The sequence below is a fragment of the Monodelphis domestica genome, chromosome 3 (assembly GCF_027887165.1).
Source record: "Monodelphis domestica isolate mMonDom1 chromosome 3, mMonDom1.pri, whole genome shotgun sequence".
Lineage (NCBI taxonomy): Eukaryota > Metazoa > Chordata > Mammalia > Didelphimorphia > Didelphidae > Monodelphis > Monodelphis domestica.
Genome location: NC_077229.1, coordinates 502355196 through 502376484, shown reverse-complemented (window position 1 = coordinate 502376484; position 21289 = coordinate 502355196). Strand labels below are relative to the sequence as shown.

Sequence of the window (21289 nt, the reverse complement as noted above, 5' to 3'; positions counted from 1 at the left end):
CCACTCCTTCCTGATTAGTGTAGATTTCTAATTGTCTATGCTGACTGAAATATTTTCCTCCAATGGTTCCTCCCTTCTCCCAATGTATTTCTTTTCCCTTTTCATTTTTCTTTTCAGATCATCAGAATGTAATAGAACTATTGGTAGGCATTTCCTTTTTGAAGAGGCCCAATGACATCATGATGTTGGGGTCAAGGTATGGTTGCAGGGATCCCCAGACGACAGCCTTGGGGCCGCATGGGGCCCTCTGAGCCCCCACCGCACTTCCGGAAGGGGCACCCCTTTCATTGGTGGTCAGTGAGAGGAGCACTGTATGTGGCGGCGCTGCAAAGTGAGGCATCGCTCACATACAGTACTGCTTTCGGTGACATCATCCTTTGCAGGGTGCCTTAGAACGGTGCCCAGCAAAGGATCGTGCGGCTGCATGATGGAAGACCTCAGCATGGTGAGCAGCAGTCTAGGGGAGGGGATTCCCCACTGTGTACACTGCTGCCTGGTTAGGGTTAGGGTTAGGTTAATTTATAGTCCGGCCCTCCAATGGTCTGAGGGACAGTGAGCTGGCCCCTGTGTAAAAAGTCCGGGGGCCCTGGTGGTGGGTTAGACAGTTCCTCAGTCCAGTAGGCACTGAGAAAACTTAAGTACAACAGTTTGGGCGCAAGTAGTTCCCTAGACCATTTGGGATGTAGATGTCCCTGGATTTTCATAGCCTGTTTTTATTTTGTGCTGGTACAATTCTGCATTGTGCATGGAATACAGCCCCTTCTTTGAGGCACATCTCTAATTATATGCTTAAGACCCCCCGTGATGATAAGGCTCAAGGGTATCCGGTATTTCATTTCACCATTGAAGAGTATAAACATTTTACCCTTGTTTTGCCCAGGATGATCATGTTTACCTTTTTTATTTTCTCAACTCCTGGGTTTGAACTTCAAACTTTCTATGCAGCCCTGGTCTCTTCATCCAGACTTCTTAGAAGTTAACTATTTGATTAAAAATACTTTTCCCCCCTCCAGGATTATACTTGGTATTTTGGAATATGCTATTCTTGGTTATGAGACTAAATACTTTATCTTCTTTTTTTTTTCTTTAGAATATTTCCCCATGGTTACATGATTCATGATTTTTCCCATCCTCTTCCCTTTCCCTACAAGCTTATTAGTGCCAACCTCTTCCTCCCTTCCATTGTATTGGTCTTCTCACTGTCCCTGTGTGCTTCTTTACGAAATATATATTTATCCCATTTTATCTCTTTTCCAATTTCTCTTAGCATTATCCTCTTTTTTTACCCCTAGTTTTTCTTTTCTTTTTAACATATCATACAGTTTATCACTGTAACTTCTAAGTATAATTCTTTTAGCTACCCTGATGATAGTAACAGTTTATTTTTAACCCTTACCTTCTGTCTTGGAATCAATACTGTGTATTGGCTCCAAGGAAGAAGAGTGGTAAGGGCTAGGCAATGGGGGTCAAGTGACTTGCCCAGGGTCACACAGCTGGGAAGTGTCTGAGGCCAGAGTTGAACCTAGGATCTCCCATCTCTAGGCCTGTCTCTCCATCCACTGAGCTACCCAGCTGCCCCCAAATAATAAGTTTTAATAGTTATCAATATCATCTTTTCATATAGGAATGCAAATCATTTGAACTTATTGGGTCCCCTAATTTTCTTTTCCTTTCTTAATTACCTTTTGGTGATTCTCTTGAGTTCTGTATGTGGGCATCAGATTTTCTATTTACATCTGGTCTTTTCTTCAGGAATGCTTGGAAATTTTCTATTTTATTAAATGACCGTACTTCTACCTTGCTGGAATATAGTCAGTTTTGCTAGGTAGTTGATTCTTGGTTGTAGACTCAGTTCCCTTGCTTTCCAGGATATTATATTCCCTACCTTCCAGTCCTTCAGTGTGGATGCAGCCAGGTCCTGTGTAATCCTGACTCCACGATATCTGAATTGTTTCTTTTTAGCAGTTTGTAATATCTTTCCCCTGGCCTGGAAGTTCTTGAACTTGGCTATAACATGCCTGGACATTGTCAATTAGGGATTTAATGAAGAAGGTGATTGGTGCATTCTTTCAATCCCTACCCTCTTGTTTAAGAATATCAGGGCCATTTTCTTGGATAATTTCCTGTAGAATGGTGTTCAGGATTTTTCTTTGGTCATGATTTTCAGGTAGTCCAATAATGCTTTTTTTTAATTTAAAATATTTTTCTGTAGTTACATGATTCATGATTCCTCCTCCCCCTTACTTCCCCCCCCCCCCTTGGAGATGACAAGCAGTTCCACTGGGTTATACATGTATCACTTTTCAAAACCTATTACCATGCTATTTACATTTGCAGTAGAGTGATCTTTTAACGTCAAAACCTTCATCATTTCCCTGTTAAACCACATGATCAATCACATGTTTTTCTTCTACATTTCTGCTCCCACAGTTCTTTCTCTGGATGTGGATAGCGTTCTTTCTTATAAGTCCCTCTGGATTGTCCTGGGTCATTGCATTGCTGCTAGTAGAGAAGTCCATTGGGTTTGATTGTGCCATAGTGTATCCGTCTGTGTACATTTTTCTCCTGGTTCTGCCCCTACCACTCTGCATCAATTGCAGGAGATCTTTCCAGTTCTCATGGAATTCCTCCAGCTCATCATTCCTTTCATCACAATAGAATTCCATCACCATCAGAAACAACAATTTGTTCAGCCAATCCCTAATCGATGGACACCCCCTTATTTTCCAATTTTTTTGCTACCACAAAGAGTGCAGCTATGAATATTTTTGTACAAGCCTTTTTCCTTATTATCTCTTTGGGGTACAAACCCAGCAGTGGTATGGCTAGTTCAAAGAGCAGGTAGTCATTTAAAGTCCTTTGGGTATAGTTCCAAATTGCCCTCTAGAATGGTTGGACCAATTCACAACTCCACCAGCAATCTATTAGTGTACCAATTTTGCCACATCCCTTCCAACATTTATCACTTTCCTTTGCTGTCATATTGGCCAATCTGCTAGGTGTGAAGTGATACCTCAGAGTTGTTTTAATTTGTTTTTCTCTAATCAGGAAGGATTTAGAACACTTTTTCATGTGCTTGTTGATAGTTTTGATTTCATTGTGTGAAAACTGCCAATTCATGTCCCTTGACCATTTGTCGATTAGGAAATGGCTTGATTTTTTTTTTTGTAAATTTGACATAGTTCCTGATATATTTGGGAAATTAAACCTTTGTCAGAGAGTTTTGCTATAAATATGTTCTCCCGGTTTGCTGCTTTCCTTCCAGTTTTGGTTGCATTGGTTTTGTTTGTACAAAAACTTTTTAATTTGATATAATCAAAGTGATTAATTTTACGTTTTGTAATGTTCTCTATCTCTTGCTTGGTTTTCAATTACTTTCCCACAGATCTGACAGGTATACTATTCTATGTTCACCTAATTTATTTATGATTTCACTCTTTCTATTTGTCATTTACCCATTTTGAATTTATCTTGGTATAGGGTGTAAGATGTTGATCTAAACCTAATTTTCCCTATACTGTATTTTCCCAGCAGTTTTTGTCAAATATCAAGTTCTTGTTGCAAAAGCTGGGATCTTTGGCTTTACTGAACACTAGCTTGCTGAGTTCATTTACCCCCACTCTATTCCACTGATCCACCCTTCTTTCTCTTAGTCACTACCATATTGTTTTGATGACCACTGCTTTATAGTACAGTTTAAGATCTGGTACCACTAGGCCCCCATCCTTCACATTAAAAAAAAATTTCCCTTCATATTCTTGATCTCTTGTTCTTCCAGATGAACTTTGTTATAATTTTTTCCAATTCTTTAAAAAAGTTTTTTGGTACTTTGATAGGTATGTCACTGAATAAGTAGATTATTTTGGGTAGGATGGTCATTTTTATTATGTTAGCTTGTTCTACCCATGAGCAATGAATGTTTTTCCAGTTATTTAGATCTAGTTTTAATTAAGTGAAAAGTATTTTGTAGTTGTAATGTAATTCTTATGTTTGCCTTGGTAGATACATTAGGAAAATATTCCTAAACATTTTTTATTGTCTAGAGTGATTTTAAATGGAGTTTCTCTTTGTAACTCCTACTGATGAATTTTGTTAGAAATACATAGAAATGCTGATATTTATGTAGGTTTATCTTGTACCCTGCTACTTTACTAACATTGTTAACTATTTCAACTAGCCTTTTAGTTGATTTTCTTGGATTCACTAAGTATACTATCATATCATCTGCAAAGAGTGATAGTTTAGTTTCCTTACTGCCTACTTCAATCCCTTTGATTTCTTTTTCTTTTCTAATTGCTACAGCAAACATTTATATACTATAATAAATAATAGTGTTGATAGTGGGCATCCTTGCTTCACTCCTGATCATATTGGGGAGGCTTTTAACTTGTCCCCATTGCAGATGGTACTTAATGATGGTTTTAAATATATACTGTTTATTATTTTGAGGAATGGCCCTTCTATATTCCTATACTTACTAGTATATTCAATAGGAGTGGGTGTTGTATTTGTCAAAGGCTTTTTTCTGCATCTATTGAGATAATCATGTAATTTCTATTGGTTTCATGATTGATATGGTCAATTACATGGATGGTTTTCCTAATATTAAACCATCCTTGTATTCCTGGTATAAATCCTACCTGATCATAGTGGATAATCCTTGTGACAACTTGCTGTAGTTTTTTTTTTTTGCTAATATTCTGTTTAAGATTTTTGCATCTATGTTCATTAAGGAGATTGGTCTGTAGTTTTCTTTCCCTGTTTTTGGCCTGCCTCACTTTGGAATTCATACCATATTTGTATAATAAAAAGTATTTGGTAAGACTCTTTTATTGCTCTTTTTGTCAAATAATTTGTATAATATTGGGATTGGTTGTTCTTTAAATGTTTGATAGAATTTTCTTGTGAATCCATCTCACCCTGGGAATTTTTTTTTAGGAAGTTCCTTGATGGCTTGTTCAGTGTCTTTTTCTGAGATGTGATTATTTAAGTATTCTATTTCCTGTTTTGTTAATCTAAGCAATTTATATTTTTGAAAATAATCACCCATTTCACCTAGATTGACTCATTTATTGCCATACAATTGGGCAAAATAGTTTTTAATAATTATCTTAATTTCCTCTTCATTAGAATTGAGATCAATATTTTCATCTTTGATTCTGTTAATTTGATTCTCTTTTTTTATTAGATTAACCAGTACTTTATTTTTTTTTCAAAATATTAGTTCCTAGCCTTATTTTTAGTTCAATAGTTCTTTTACTTTCAATTTAATTAATTTCTCTTTTCATTTTTATGTTTTCCAATTTAGTTTTTATCTGGGGATTTTAAATGTGTTTTTTTTCTAATTTTTAAAGTTGTCAGCTCAATTTATTGACCTCCTTTCTCTATTTTGTTTCTGTAGCCACTCAACGATATAAAATTCCCCCCAATTAGTGCTTTGGCTGTATCCTATAGGTTTTGAAATGATGTCTTCTCGTCATTTTCTTTAATGAAATCTTTGTTTCTATTATTTCTTTTTTCATCCACCAGTTTTGAAGAATTAGAGTATTTAGTTTCCAATTACTTTTAAATTGGCCTTTCCATGGACCCTTCTTAAGTATCATTTTTATCACATTGTGATCTGAAAAGGTTGCCTTCATTCTTTCTGCTTTTCTGCCTTTGTTTGCGCTATTTCTATTCCCTAGTATATGGTCAATCTTTGTATATGTACCATGCATTGCTGAGAAGAAGGTATATTCCTTTTTACTCCTATTTTGTTTCCTCCAGATACCTCCTAACTCCAATTTTTTCTAGCATTTTATTCACTTCTTGTGATGGACTTTGGAAATACCTGTTGGTGGGTTCATGCAGAGGTACAGTGGAAGTTCAGGGAGAGCCGTGCCCTCAGCTAGTTGTGGCAGTATGATCAGCTAGGAGTCAGATCTCAGCATGTTCTGGCCTGCAGAGACAGCTGGAATGAAACATACAGTGGAGAGTGGCAAGCTGAGAACTTAGAGTGCAGATAGAAAGCAGAAGGAGAGCTGAGAGACAGAGAGATGTGCAAAATCTGTTAGGGCAATTGAGTCAAGAATTAAGGGAGCCTAGGGGACTGTTAATGTGATCATAGATTCCATTTTATTGAGCATATCAGTTCAATATTTATACAGTTTCCACACTCTATGATCAAAAGAAAATGATATATCAAGGTCATACATCTTGGTGCCATTTAGAGTACACAAGTGTCACCTGCATTGAGGAGTACATACACTTCATCAATAGTAATCTACAAAGTCCTCTTTTGTCTATTATGTAAAAAATAGACTCGAATACAGGACTACAATCCCCATGAGCCTTTGCTCCACTTCCCCAGAATGCCTTGTAATCTCACCTGGGCCGAGATCGAGAAGGTATTTAAGTGGATTCAAAGGCTTTTGAGGGGCTTTTCTTGGCTCTTTTGGACTTCCGTTTTGGAGCAGAGGCGTCTCTTCCATGATGTGAGGTTATTTTGTCTAGGCCTCTGGCCTAGGCACATGTTTCTTACTTGTATATTCTTAATCTTTAACCTTTAATAAACCTCTAAAAAATATAATACTCCTTGCAGAGAGAAACTAATTTCTACCTGCCTCAGTCTCCCCATATTCCATAAATTTTAATCTTTACAATTATCATTGGCATAAGTATTTTTTTAGAAGTACAAAAGCACTAAGGTATAGCTAATATGCATGAAGACCACCTGTCCCAGGGATAGAGCTCAAGGTTTGTTAGCTGGTCAGGATATTCTAAACCAAATAAGAAAGCCAGGTGTTCTTTACACAGTGATTTATAGACATGCAAGTTTAGACTGGTCCTTGCCAGAGTCTCGAGGCAGATCTACGAATGTGTCTTTTCTGACTACTTTTGCCTCAATGGGCCCAGAATGTCCTTATGGACTTGTCAACTTCCCTTACTTCTTTCTTATTTATTTTTCACTTTGATTCATCTAGTTCTGAAAGAGGAAGGTTGAGATCCCCCACTAATATTGTCTTACTATCTTATTTCCTCCTTGAACTCCCATAATTTTTCCTTTAGAAATCTAGATGCTATGCCTTTGGTACATAAATGTTAAGTAATGATATTACTTCATTGTTTATTGTATGCTTTAACAGAATGTAATTTCCTTCCTTATCTCTTTTAATCAGATCAATTCCTACTTTAGCTTTGTCTGGCATTATGATTGCTACTCCTTCTTTTTCTAATTGAGATGACACATAATAAATTCTGCTTCATCCTTTTTACCTTGAAACTGTGTGTCACCCTCCCCCAAATATGTTTCTTGTAAACAACTTTTTTTTTTCATGCTTCGTTATGTTTTATAATTCACCACATTCTTTGTCTCCCTTCCCTTTTCTCTCAGTATAACCCTATATTTCAGCCCTTGATTGATCTTTTTACATATTATTCATGTGCATTCATATCATATCATTCCATATCATCACATTTACATATACATCATATCATCATAACCAGCTTACTTCTCCACCCTCTTTCTGAATAAATTCTTTCTATCTTCCCTTCTTCTAAGGGTGATTTTTTGAGAATTACAGAAATCCTCTTTCCACATAGACATAAACATTTTGACCTTAATGAATGCCTTACATTTTCTCACTAATATACCTTTTTGGGATCCATATTTTTTGTTTAGTTCTGGCTTATTCCTCAGGAATGCTTGGGAATTTTCTATCTTATTTTTTCCCCTGAAAGAAAAAAAAAACACATCAATTTTGCTGGTTAGGTGACTCTGGGTTGTAAACCCAGATCTTTTACCTTCTTGAATTTCATATTCCATGCCTTTCGATCCTTTAATGTAGAAGCTGCCAGGTCCTGTATGATTCTGTTTGTAGCTCCATAGTATTTGAATTGTTTCTTTCTGGCCATTTGAAATATTTTTTCCTTGGCTTGGTGGCTCTTGAATTTAGCTGTTATATTCCTGTAAGTTGTCATTTGAGGATTTCTTTCTGGAGGTGATCTATGAATTCTTTCAATTTCAGTTTTATTTTCTTCTTTGGGATATCTGGGCAGTTATCTTTGACAATTTCTTGTAATATTATATCCAAGGTTTTTTCTTGATCCTGTCTTTCAGGTAGTCCAATAATTCTCAAATTGTCTCTCTTTGATCTATTTTCTAGGTCAGTTGTTTTTTCAGTAAGATATTTCATGTTTTCCTCTATTTTTTCCTTCCTTTAATTTTGCTTTATTAAGTTTCTTGATTTCTCATGAAATCATTAGTTTCTAGATGATCAATTCTGATTTTTAAGTCCTGGTTTTCCTATGTCAGTTTTTGGTTCCCCTTTTTCAATTGGCCCATTTCTTCTTGCATTACTTTCCTTTCTCCTTGCATCACTTTTATTTCTCTTTCCCACTTTTATTCTTCCTTTCTTAATTGGTTTTTGAATTCCTTTTTGAGTTCTTCCAGAATCTGTGTCCAATCCATATTTTTCTTTTGGACTTTGTTGTGTTTCCTTTGCTTTCACTGTCCCCCTCTGTATCTATACCTTGCTTTTTGTGTCCATAAAAATTCTTTAGAGTCAAGTGCTTTTTGTTGTTGTTGTTTGCTCATTTTTCCTATCTAATTATAGATTGGCTTGAGGGGATGGTGTGATGGTCTAAGGACTAAGAGCTCTGACATACCCATCCCCTTGCTGATTTTTCAGTTGAACCTTGAGATGCTGATAGCTTAAAGACTTGCCTCAGGCTTAGGTATAAGCTTTTGATCTCACTCTATAATCTTGATCAAGTCAGGAGCTGGTCAAATTCTAGCCTCATGTTTAGTCTTAAGTTTTTGATTTTTCCTGATCCAATCAGGCACACCCTTGATTGTCTTGTCTTGGAGCTGTAGTCAAAAAGATATAAGTACTTAGTACTTAGTACTATCATCCAACCCAAAGTGTGAATCAAATTCTTGTCCCAAGGCTAGACTAGAATTCCCTGGGCTGGGACTCTGGACTTCTCCACAGGTTTGAAATTTCAAGGGGTATGGGTTGTCTTGTACCTCTATTTGCTCACACAGGGTCTCAGGGTCTGGATGTTGGGTTAACCATAGGTTCCTAAACCTGGAGCCACTCCCTCCCACCCCCCACCCCCCATATACTGGCTTACTCTTCTTGCTTCAGCTTCTTGTTGAGTCTGCTCTCCTATTATCCTAGTGCCTACCTTTTGTGTTTTTCTTTTCATGAAAATTGTTTTACTCTGTCTCTTTCTTTCACACTTGTATTCATTTTGTGGCAATATTTTAATTTTGGTTGAGAGGATTCTCATAGTGGCACAGAACTGTTGAGGATTACTCTACCATCTTGGCTCCATCTTCGAAACTAATCTCTTTACCTTCTTACTTTACCTTCTATAATACCAGATTCTCCTTCTCATAGTTGTAACTGCTAAATTATGAGAAATCTCATCTGGACTGTGGCTATTTGATACTTGAATTTTTTATGATTGCTTTTGGTGTTTTTTATTTTATCCAGGATCTATATTTTGGCTATAAAGTTCCCAGAAGTTTGCATTTTTTTAGGTTTCTTTCAGTTGATGACTAGTGGATTCTTTCCATTTTCCCCTTGCCCTCTGGTTTTAAGAGTTCTGGGCAGTTTTCTTGTAAGATTTCTTTTTTGTTTCTTTGTTTTCTTTATTTTATTTCAGTAACAAATGTACACATAAGTTTTCCAAAATTACATGACTCATGTTGTCACCCTCCCCTCTTCCCTTCCCTTTCCTGGAGTTGACAAGCAATTCCATTTATTTGGGTATATGATTTGCGGTTTTGGTCTCATAAGATTACTCTTTCAAAACTGAATTATATGGTAACAAGTAAACAAATGATAGATAATATGCTTTCTTCTGCATTTCTACTCTGACCATTAAGATTTCTTAAAATAGAACATCTAAGCACTTTTCATGGTCATAGCATTCAGGTAATACAATGATTCTTAATATTTTTTCTTATTGACCTTTTCCCCAATTCAGTCTTCTTTGTGTTATTAACCCTACATCTTTTTCTACTTTTTGAATTTTTTATTTTATTTTAATATTTCTTATGTCATAAAGTCATGGGCTTCATATTGGTCTATTTGAATTTTCAGGGTATTTGCTGTTTAGGCAAGAATTTGTACCTTTGTATCAAGCTGTAAATTGTTTCCCCAATTTTTTCTTCAATAGATCTCTTTAAAAAATTCTTTTGACCTCAATTTCTTGCATGTAATTATTTTTTTAAGTTTCTTCTTTTATATTGAGTTTTATGTTATTCTAGCTTTTCTGTTACATCTCAGGCTAGGGACTATGAAACTTCAGTGTTCTGATCTAGAGCAAAGTCTGATTGCTGCATTCCTGGACTGAATTCAGCCAGTTTGACTTGAGTTGGGTGGGAACCGTAGACTGCTATTATGCTTGGGCACTGCGACTGGATTGAGCCACTTGGCCTACTCTGGTTCTTTCTCTTCCGGCTTCAGATTTGGTTAGAAGCTGTGTCTGAGCCTACTCTGCTCCAAGGGTCAGTATCCCAGCTACTTCCTCCTTCTGAGCTATGGCGGCCCGTAGGGTGCTCCAGGGCTGGACCTGGAGCTAAGGAGCGAGTGACAGCTACCAGTTGGCACCTGTTCCCCCTCCCTGTGAGAGATGATGGTACCTGCACCATCCTCTTGCCTTGGTGTACAACTTTCCCTGGGCCGGAGTTCTTGATGCAGCTCCTTCTAGCCTGACCCCATCTCTAGGGTCTGCAGACCCCTCTGTCACCCTATGCCAATCTGGCTGGGAAAAAAGACTCACTGTTTACTTTTTCCTTGGGTAGTTCTGTCAGGATTCAGTCTGACATTTTTTCTGGTTGGAGGACTTTTGGAAGTGGGAGGAGGGCCTGACTATACTCATTCTGCTTCACCGCTACCTGGTTTGGGCTCTTTGTCATGTTTTTATAGTGCCTTCAGATTCATCTGTTTCTTACATTCATCATCTCTTAGCTGGCCTTGACTCCACTTTCTCTCTTCCCTCCTCCTTCCCTCCCTCCCTCTGTGTGTGTGTGTTTATATGGTGTCATCTTAAGCTGCTCGGTTGAGGCCGTCTCTGCTTCTTTCCACATGTTCTCTCCACTTGGGTGTCACCTAATTCCAGCCTATTCTTCAAAGTTCAAGTCGTAGTTCAAGTCTCATCTTTTCCATTAAGCCTTTGCAAACTAGTCTATGTTTTATTGATCTTCCTCTTTTCTCAGCTTGTATGATATTGTATCCCGGATCCTGGCAAATAGTTTAGTGCTGAATTACATGCTGTTCATTATTTAATGTTGTTTCTTTTATTCAGACTTACCTTCCCAACATCAAATGCGAGTCCAGATCTTGCCGTACTTCTCACGTCCTCTAAACATTTAGTAGTACTAATACCACACACCGTACACACTAATGGGCACGTGAAAGTTAGCTACGTGGGCAAAACTTGTGTGACAACTCACATAACGAAACCAAATCAAGTAAGAATAGAAACAAAAGTTCCTTTTGGAGCTTCGTATTTTTGAGTGCTTTTGTAAAGACTACCAAGCCTCCGCTTTGGGGTGGGACCCAAGCCTTGTTATGTAGGCTCGTCTTTTCGTAAAAGGGACAGTTGTTTGTGCTTCTGAGCAGTTTACTATGTCATTCTGTAATGGAAAGCGCTGGATTTGGGTTCAAGGCCCAGCTTTGACACGTATTAGCTGTGTGACCCTATAGAACTCAGTCCTTTTACTTCTCAAAACTGCAGCTAACATGAATAAAGTGAGGATTTTTATGTCCATCTCCCAGGATAGTTGCAAAGAAAGCTTTGTAAAAAATCTTAAAAGTTCTCAAAAATTGGAGTTCTTGTTGCTGTGGATAACTGCTTTTTAAAATTATATACGAGATAGGTATGGCTTTATTATAGTCAAACTGTTTCCATTTTTTTTATTTCATCATACCATCAAAAATTCCTGACGGCCCTTCCTCATAGAGACTTTATCTGTACAATATGTACCAGAACTAAATGTTCCCAAGCCATTTCAACCAGAACTTCTGATTGCATCAGTTGGCAAGTTGATCTGTATGGAGGGATGATCTGAGAAAGTGATACTTCTGAGCTAGGAAGATGGTTTATGGTTGATAATTTTGACTAGTGATTCATTCTGTAACCATTTTATATCTACCCCTGTATTAGTAGATACATTTACCACTTAACTGAATTTTCTTCTATGTATTTTTGCAAATAAATGAAAAGATTTCTTAACTGTCCATTTAAATGTTATTTAATAGCTGACATTTACTTTAGCACATTAAGGTTTACAAAGTGCTCTCTATCATCTCATATTGAGGCTCAGATTAATTCTATGAGGTAGAAACTGTGGATTCTTTAACATTTCTTTTACATATGTGAAAAATGACTCTTAATCACCAAAAAAAAAGGTGATTTGTTCTTGATTATATCCCTGATAGATAGATAGAGGTGGGACTAACTCCCATTGACTCCAAACCCAGCACACACTCTCCTATACCATGATTCCTCACATTATATATTTTAATGTTTGATGTTTAAACACTATATTAATATCACTGCATCATAAATGAGCAAAATGTGTACATTAACACAAACACATATAAAAATTAACTTGGAATACTTATTTTACAAAGTAAATTTCTGGAAAAATATACTACACATGAAGGTTATTGTTCAGGAATTCAGTTATGTCTGATATTGGACCATATTACAACAGTACTGTCCATGGGGTTTTCTTGGCAAAGATATTGGAGCAGTTTGGTATTTCCTTTTCCACTGTTTTAAGGCAAATAGAGGTTAAGTGACTTGCCCAGGGTCACATAATTAATAATTGTCTGAGGCCATATTTGAACTCAAGTCTTCCTGATTCCAGGCCAAATGCTCTATCCACTGAAGCCATCTAGCTGAAAATTAGAGGTATATAATTTTTTGGAGATTCTGAATACATGGGAAAATAGGAGGAAATTGAAATTTGGAATAAAATTGAAATATGTTAAGTATTCATTTATAATAGTCTTAAAAAAAGTTTTTTGCGATTAGTTGAACTTAAAAATGTATTTGAACCAAACTTCATTTAGTTTAAAACTGTAGTAGATTAATTAAAAATTTAGTGGTTTATATTTTTAAAAGGTTCTCAATTTTTGTTCTTTATGCAAATATATACTATTGAACTTTTAAGGAGCTTAGCACCTCTAGGTTTCTGCTAGTGTTTGAGAAGCAGTCAAAAACCTGAACTTTATTGAAATAGAAAGGAAATTATGTTTTCCTAAATTTCATGTCCTGCATAATTTTCACTTATTTATTTGTTTGTTTGCTTGCTTATTTATTCATTTGTTTGTTTTATGTTGTATTGCTTTTTTTTTTCTTTGTATATTTCTCAATTCCATTTTAGTCTTGTTCAGATCACACTCAGGATTCTGTGGGCTACTTTCCAGTTTGACACCTCTTATTACAGATAATATACAAATGTAGAAGAGATATGACATTGAAGGGAAAGTCATTATACCCATCAGAGGGGAAAAAAGAGAAGTGCAAAAATTCACCAAATGCTACTTTTGATAAATTCAGAGAGAGAGAATTTTAGTTCTGGAAGGGAACTCAGACCAACCCTTTTATTTTATAGTATGTGAATTGAATTCCGGAGGGAATTTATCTTATTCGCAGGTAATTTCTTCATTGAAACAAGCAAGAATTTGGAGCCAAAGAACCTGGGTTTGAATACTGGATTTCTTGTTATCAGCAGATTGGAGTCAAGTCACTTAACTCCTAAGAGCCATGGTTTCTTCATCTGCAAAATGAAAGTGTGGATTAAATCACTTCTAAGTCTTTTTCTAATTCTTTTTAAAATTTTATTTAATTGATTCATTAAGAAACATTTTCCATGGTTACATGATTTATGTTCTTTCTCTCCCTGCCTCCTATCGCCCAGGAACAATTCCACTATTACTAATACTTGTACTGGGGTGATTGTCTAGAGTCACATCCCCTTCGACTCATGTGATCAAGCAGTTCCTGCACAATTTTTAGCAGATAGAAAAAGTACTCATTTTCGGGAAAGAAAAGGTGATGGAAACAAAAAAAGAAAGGAAAATACTAAGTTTTTTTTATTGTGCATCTTGGCCATTGATCTCATTTTCTTATTGTTAACTATCAACAATTTCTACTCCTTCATCATAGACTTCTGAGAGATTCAAGATTTCTTCACATTGAGAGGAGCGAGAGTTATTATATGAAGCAATGTGAATGACTGGTCAGCAGAATTCTTTCCACTTTACTTTCATAAATATACTTAGATCATAAAACAATTTTATTTTTATGTACATCATTTGGCAAAGTATCCACCAAAATTGTACTGTTTAATTTCCAAATAGTGATTGCTATGAATTTTGTAAAATATTAAATGCATGGTTTTCAGATTTTGGAGAAATAAATACCGGTGGGGTTGAACCATATGAGAACCTTGTATTGAGGATTTTATTCATCATAAACATTATATTCACCAATTTTTCTATGTTTTTAAGTGGAAGGAAAGACAAGTCCATGAAAAATGAAAACAATTCCTTTCAGATAGACTTTTATAGATTTTTACATCATTAATATAGTATATAATTATATTTTTTATCATTTCTTGACTTTGCCATTTTAAATGTTTACAGTCTTTTCCAGTTAATTTTAGATATTAATCTAAATGCTCTGAATTTATCCCAAATTATTTGTTTGAACTTTCACTCATCATATAGCTTTTCTTAGACAAGGTAAATTGTAATTAAAATGTAAAAAAAAATGTAATTAAAGAAGATTAAATTGAATTAGTTGGTGGTCTAATTGTCAAAACATTGTCAAATGTCAAACATACCATACTTTATATGATAACATTTACTCCTCAAAATGTGAGTATAAATTGACTTCTGTAAACAAAACCATATCTTTTATTTTCTGGGGGAATCTTGTTTTAAAAAAGAAAATATTGAGAAACTCTTTTTGGAGGCTTATAATATAACCTTGAAAAATCCTACTTTTCTTTCTCTGATAGGCCTTCTAAACTGCAAGGACTTATTTTGAGAACTAGCCTTGCTAAATTCAGGAAACTCATCACCAGTTAGATAGTCAATAAGCATCCATTAAGGCCCACTATGTGCCAGGCACTTTGGATACAGAGAAAAACAAAAAGATGCCCCTTGCTCTCAAGGGACTCAAATTTTAACGTAGAATCAATATGCAAACAACTCTGTACAAATAAGCTACCTGCAGAATAAATTGAGTATAATACCAGAGGGAAAGTACTGTACTAAGAGATTAGAAAAGTGGGAAAGGCTTCTTGGAGCAGTAGGACTTTAGCTGAGGCTTTAGGGATGAAGAGGGAAGAGCATTCTAGGCAGGGGAGACTATTCTGCGCTGACTGACCTTCACAGAAAAGCTCATTTCTGAATTCTACTTTCCCAGGGAAAAACAGATTTTTCTGGTCAGTGACTTAGTTTACCTCACTTCAAAGGGAAGCTGAATTTATTCATATGTATTCTATTTTTAATTAATATTTTAGCAAAAATTTTCCATATCATTTGAAATAGTCATGGTTTTTCTTATTTTTGTCAATTTTAGATATACATCTATGTGTGTGTGTGTGTGTGTATATGTATATATATATACACTTATATATAGTTTTAATATTGAACTAGCCCTACATGCCTGTTATAAATACAGCTTGGTCATCGTGTATGATCCTTATGATATATTGCTCTAGTCTCCTTGCTAATATCTTATTTAATTTTTTTCATTAATACTCATTACATAAATCAGTCAATAGTTTTCTCTGTTTTGACTCTTCCTAGTTTGGATATCAGGGCCACGTTTGCGTCGTAGCATGCACTTGGCAGTATCCTTTCTTCCACTATTTTTCACAAGTTTATGCAGCGCTGTGTAGGGAGAGCTAAGATTAATCTGGGCTGGGAAGGATCCGTTCTTCAAGATGCCGTGCCCCAATGCTGAGAGAGAGGTGTTACGTTGTACTGACTAACCCGGAGGCAGGAGCAGGAGGAAAGCTGGCTCCTGGAGGAGACGCAGTCGGTGATTGTTCTACTCTCTCGACACCAGGGCCTCCGTGACCAGAGATGGGATGAGGGGGTTGTCCTGTGCCCCGAAGACAGAAGGGGGACCTGGGCGATGCAGGGGTGATTCAATGGCTCGCGTACAGTTGGATGCATATCAGAGTAGAGCTGGGAGGAAACTCTCCTGCTCGTCAAGAAGCTAAAGCAGGGGCCGCCAGCGGCCTCCTTTCTTATCGTATGGTGTCGCGGAGAAGCCTTTGAAGTGGAATTGAGCGGGACGGTCCCGAGCTCTGTCATGTCGGAGTCGGCTTTCTGTCCTCTTGAAGCCATTTGCTTTTGATGGCTGTGGAAGGGTTTTCAGAGCAGTTGGCTTTTGCTGCTGCTAAGCCGCCGTCTTGACCTCTTGATCTCCAGTAATTCACTCAGCAGGCCTTTATTAAGCTCCTTCTCGGTGCCCGGAGTGAATGTTACAAAAGCAGAAGTAAAGCAGTTGCCCTTAAGGCTCCTACACTTGACCCACACACTATGTACGCGCTCATTTACGTCGCAGAGGCCTTAGGAACTGGGGAGATGAGAACAGTCACGGATTTTACAAGGCAGAAGTGAGCTAGGAATACATTCAGTCATGGATATGGGAAGTGGAGCGTCACGTGAGACATAGCCACAAGTCTGCTTTGCCCAGACCCCAGAGCAGGTGTTCAAGGATGAATGTTTGAGTTGTAACCAGATTATGGGAAGGTCTAAGTGTCAGATTAGGAGATGACATTAAGCCATGCGCGGGGAAAACGGATCGTATACGTAAAGTGAAGGCGAGCAGTCAAGGATAATACTGAGTTTGTGGCCCGGGTGATGGAAGAAGGTCGATACCCTGAGCAAACCAATTCAGAAAATGCTTGATTTTAAGGAAATAAGATCGCTTTGTTTTGAAGATGTTGAGTTTGGGGTGCCTTTGGAACATCTAGTTTTGAAATCTCTGGAAAAGTGGTGGTTAGGACTTGGCCCAGGAGATCAGAGCTAGATCTGCTTAAATATGATACATATGATGTGAGTGGATGAGGTCGTCACTAATTGTAGTAGAGAAAAAAGAGATGAAGGCCCAGGATAGAGCCTCTGAGTGAATCCTCAGGACCCAATATGGGTTATGATTTAGCAAACTGGAACCAAAAGGCTCCCCTGACGTCAGACCAATTAGAAGAAAATCAGCCCAGAACCAATATAATGAAAGCCCAGAGAGAGGCACTTCCAGACTAAGATATTCATCATTATTAGATAAAGAAAGGAAATGGGAAGAGGTAAAAATTAAGAAAATGCCTTTAGAGTTAGCATTTTAGAGATCAGTTACTTTGCAAAAAGCAGTTTCAGTTGAGTGATCGAGTCAGAATCAAGATTTGCAAAGTGATGACTTGAGGATTGAGAAAAGCAGAAGGGAAAAAATGATCCAACCCCCTTTTTCTAAAGGAGTTTGCTTATGAAAAGGAAGAGAGACAAAGGAAGACAGCTTTTCTCTAGGAGAAATGATAAGTGTATAGATGAGCAAATGTGAAATAAATGCAAAGCATTTTCAGATGGAGATGGGAACAATTACCAACAACTGGAGGATTTAGGAAAGGCTTCACCTAGGAACTGCACTTCTAAGGGAGCTAGAGAGGTAAGGATGGATTATATTGTATGTATGTGGGATAGATTATACACACAATCACAAGGAGAAATAGAGGGTTTTGTACAAGGGACAGGAAGTAATCCTGTCTGGATTGACTGGAACATATTCTGTGATGGGACATATGTATAATATGCCTAGTGGAAAAAAAGGCTGAAAACAAATTATAAACATCTTCATGCCAAACAAAGGAGTTTGTGTTTGATCCCAGAAGCAAGAGGGAATTTTACAGATGAGGTAGCTAAGCCTCAAAATGGCTACAAACTTTCCCAGTTTATATAAATATTAAATGTCTGAAATAGAATTCAAACTTGTCTTCCTGAGTCTCAAGTCTAGTAATCTATGTACTATGCTGCAAAAGGTAGCCTAAATTCATCCTTTCTCTTTTCAGATGACCAAATATGAGATGGCTCATCAATTATGGATATTAAGCTAGTTTTAAACAGGTTAACAATTCAATTAAAATGTTCCACTTGAATTGCTATTTCATTTATTAATTTTACATTCATATATCCACTTGGAGCAGGAAATAAAATGTCAAAACAGAATGTTTTACTTCCTTCTCTGAGAATTCTCAGACACTTTTACATTTTTAGTAATTCTGTCCAAATCTTTAGGGCAAAGATTTTGCTAGAGATAAAAACAAGAGAGAGAAAGTAAATATATATTACGACCTGCTATCATAGGTCCTATAGGAGCAAAAGAAAATGTGAACTGAAATGTGACCTGTTTGAGTTCTACTGCCTCCTGTATAACTCATTACGAGATGTTTCACTATAGATTAGTATTTCATATTTGGATAATACAAAAGTGAACTGAAATGAAAGGAAGAAAATTAGCAAACTACATTATTGTGGATTTTTTCTGTTGCTCCCATTGAAAGATAATGTATGTTTCTAGTTCTAGACATTGTCTTTTTTACCTATATATTGTATATTTCCTCAACTCAAGTCATAAACTTGATAAGTACCCTTAGTAAATTTTATTCACCTGTCGATATTTTAATTTGTTTTCCATTCAATAAAAATATTCAGTAATAATAAAGTCTTACTTTGTTTTACAGTTCTGGTTTTTCCTGAGAAATTGAGGCTCTTCATGAAAACATAACAGGTACTATACCTTACTTTAAACTTGATGTATGAAGATGGAAAAATAAATTGTAAGGGGTAAGGGATGGGGATGGGGATGATCACTTTACAAAAAGATTCCTCAAAATTGTAAGATCTAGTATTTGTAAAATGTAATTTGTCTCATATGCAACTTTTCAGGGATGTCTTTATTATAAAGTGAGATTTGATTGTAATTAACATTCTTAAGACAAAGCGTGGGACAACTAATATAATACCTACTTTAATATCCCCAACTTTCTTCCTGAAATACCACTCCATCTTTTAAACATTTGCATTCTTCCAAGGATACTATATAGGTTGCAAATAAATAAACTCCATTGTCTCCAAAGAATTAAAGTTGCAAGTTACCCAGATATCAATATATGTGTATATGTTGGGTTAGGAGCAGGCTGTGATTATTAACAAAGAAGAACATATGTGAAATAGTGGACATGAAAGATAGTAATGATGTATTGGGGACAGAGTCAACAGCATTAGTATCTCTGAATGACAAGAGAGTTAGAGGAGGACCCCTCAGCATGTCAGAATGACTCCTAGAAAATCATAGGAGGTTGTGGACAAGAGTCACGTAGAAGAAAATATGAGGGATAGTTTGAGATCTGTGATAGTCACACACACACACACAAAGATAGTCTCTTTGGACTTCATCTACAATGTTGTGTTCAGTTCTTGATACCCCCTTTTAAGAAGAAATTGATAAATTACTTCTTGGTCAGAGTAGTGTAACCAATATGATGAATGGCCCCCAATCCAAGTTATAGAGATGTTGGCTGAAGGAATTGTGCATTTTTAGACTGAAGAAAAAATGACATGATATTCATCTTCAGAGTATTTGGAGGTTTGTCGTGTAGAAGAAGGGTTAGACTGGTTCTATGCTGGCCTCAGAGATGAGGAAAGTATGCAGGTTTCAAGGGAGACCGATGTAGACTTCATTTGCTGGGTATTTTCGAGAAGGGATTTCTTTTGGTGAGGTGTTGGATTTGGATGGTCACAGGAGTCTCTTCTACCTCTCAAATTCCGTCATTCACTACTTTTAGAGAGAGGATTGATGTTGACGAGATCACAGATCTAAATAAATATAAAAGGATAACGCATCGGAAGTTGAAGGCCACAGGAGCGAGGCAGCGCAGAACCAGGGTACAAAAGAATAAGGATATAAAATCTCTAGAACACAACTCTTTTATTATAGTCAGTATTAAGGAGTTTCTGAAGAAACAGAAGAATAGACTGAGCTAACTTTGAACCAAACGTTACTCATTTCTAGCCACTCATTTAGCACAGAAAATATGAGTCCTGAAATGCGATAACCAGGCTTGACTCTTAGGTTCAAATCGTACTTTGAACATGAATCGCTGTGTTACACCAAGGAGACTTCCAAATGAATAAAAGCATTGATAAGCGTTTCTAGCAAGTGCCTTCTGAATTATGTTGAAAGCATCATTAACAGAGACCTTCCTGCCCAGCTTAATTGGTTAAGGTGTGCTGTTGTCCATGTCTTTCATAGTTCTATAGAATAGATTATAGTAGATGGTCCTAACTCGATCTAGGCCTGGCCCACTGTTTGTATTTTCTATCCTGGATACACTTCCCTTTTGGTATGTGATCTTTTTGACATCGGCATCTCCATTTCACAAACTATCTGAGAGTTTTATTCAATGTGAATAATCTGTTTTTGCTGAATCAGCGCAGTCATTAACTATCCACCATTCTTAATTTTATACGGTTGAGAAATTATTGAGGAGTAATAATAATACCACAGTGGCTTTATAAGATTTAGGATGATCCTTTTATTTTATAGATGTGGAAACTGATACCCAAATATATCAAGCACTAGAGCTAAGACTTGAACTAAGATTCAACTCTGATTCCAAAACTAATGATTATTCTCATAAACTTAAAAAGTGACAACATTTATGTTACTATTTACAATATTTGCTTTTATATAGTTTCTTTATCTTTTTAAACCCTTACCTTCCATCTTAGAATTATTACTATGTCTTGGTTCCAAGACATAAGAGGGGTAAGGGCTAGACAATGGGGGTTAAGGGATTTGTTCAGGGTCACACAGATAAGGAGTGTTTGAGGTCAGATTTGAACCCAGGACCTCTCATTTCTAGGCCTGGCTCTAATTCCACTGATCTACCTAGCTTCCCCTTATATATAGTGTCTTAATGTCTTTGGAAGCCTCAATTATGTTGGAGTACTTTCCTCAGGTTTTGTTCTTTGTTAGAACATTAAGCATCATTTTTACACCCAAATATAAGGTATGAAATTTTTATAAGTTATGTCATTAACTTCTGCTGAAGTTCCCCTCTGCCTCATTAATGACATGGAAGTGATGTCTAGTTCACAACGTTTATGCAAACAGCATGCAGAATCTGGAAAATCCTACCAAGATGGAAATTTTTTGTGTATTTTCTTCAATCCATATGATGGAATATATATATATATATATATATATA

General features: G+C 36.5%; 1 protein-coding gene across 7 annotated transcripts in view; it reads left to right on the top strand.

Moving 5' to 3' along the window:
• The window catches only part of RNF180 (ring finger protein 180), a 241463-nt gene that overhangs the window by 7435 nt on the left and 212739 nt on the right, over positions 1–21289 (top strand). For 6 of the 7 annotated variants that reach the window (XR_008917944.1, XM_016431313.2, XM_016431310.2 and 3 more), the window contains one exon: positions 18761–18807. The exons of the other annotated variant lie outside the window; for it this stretch is intronic. The gene's annotated coding sequence lies outside the window, so the exon portion shown is untranslated. The remainder of the gene's footprint in view (positions 1–18760; positions 18808–21289) is intronic. 7 annotated transcript variants of the gene reach the window in all.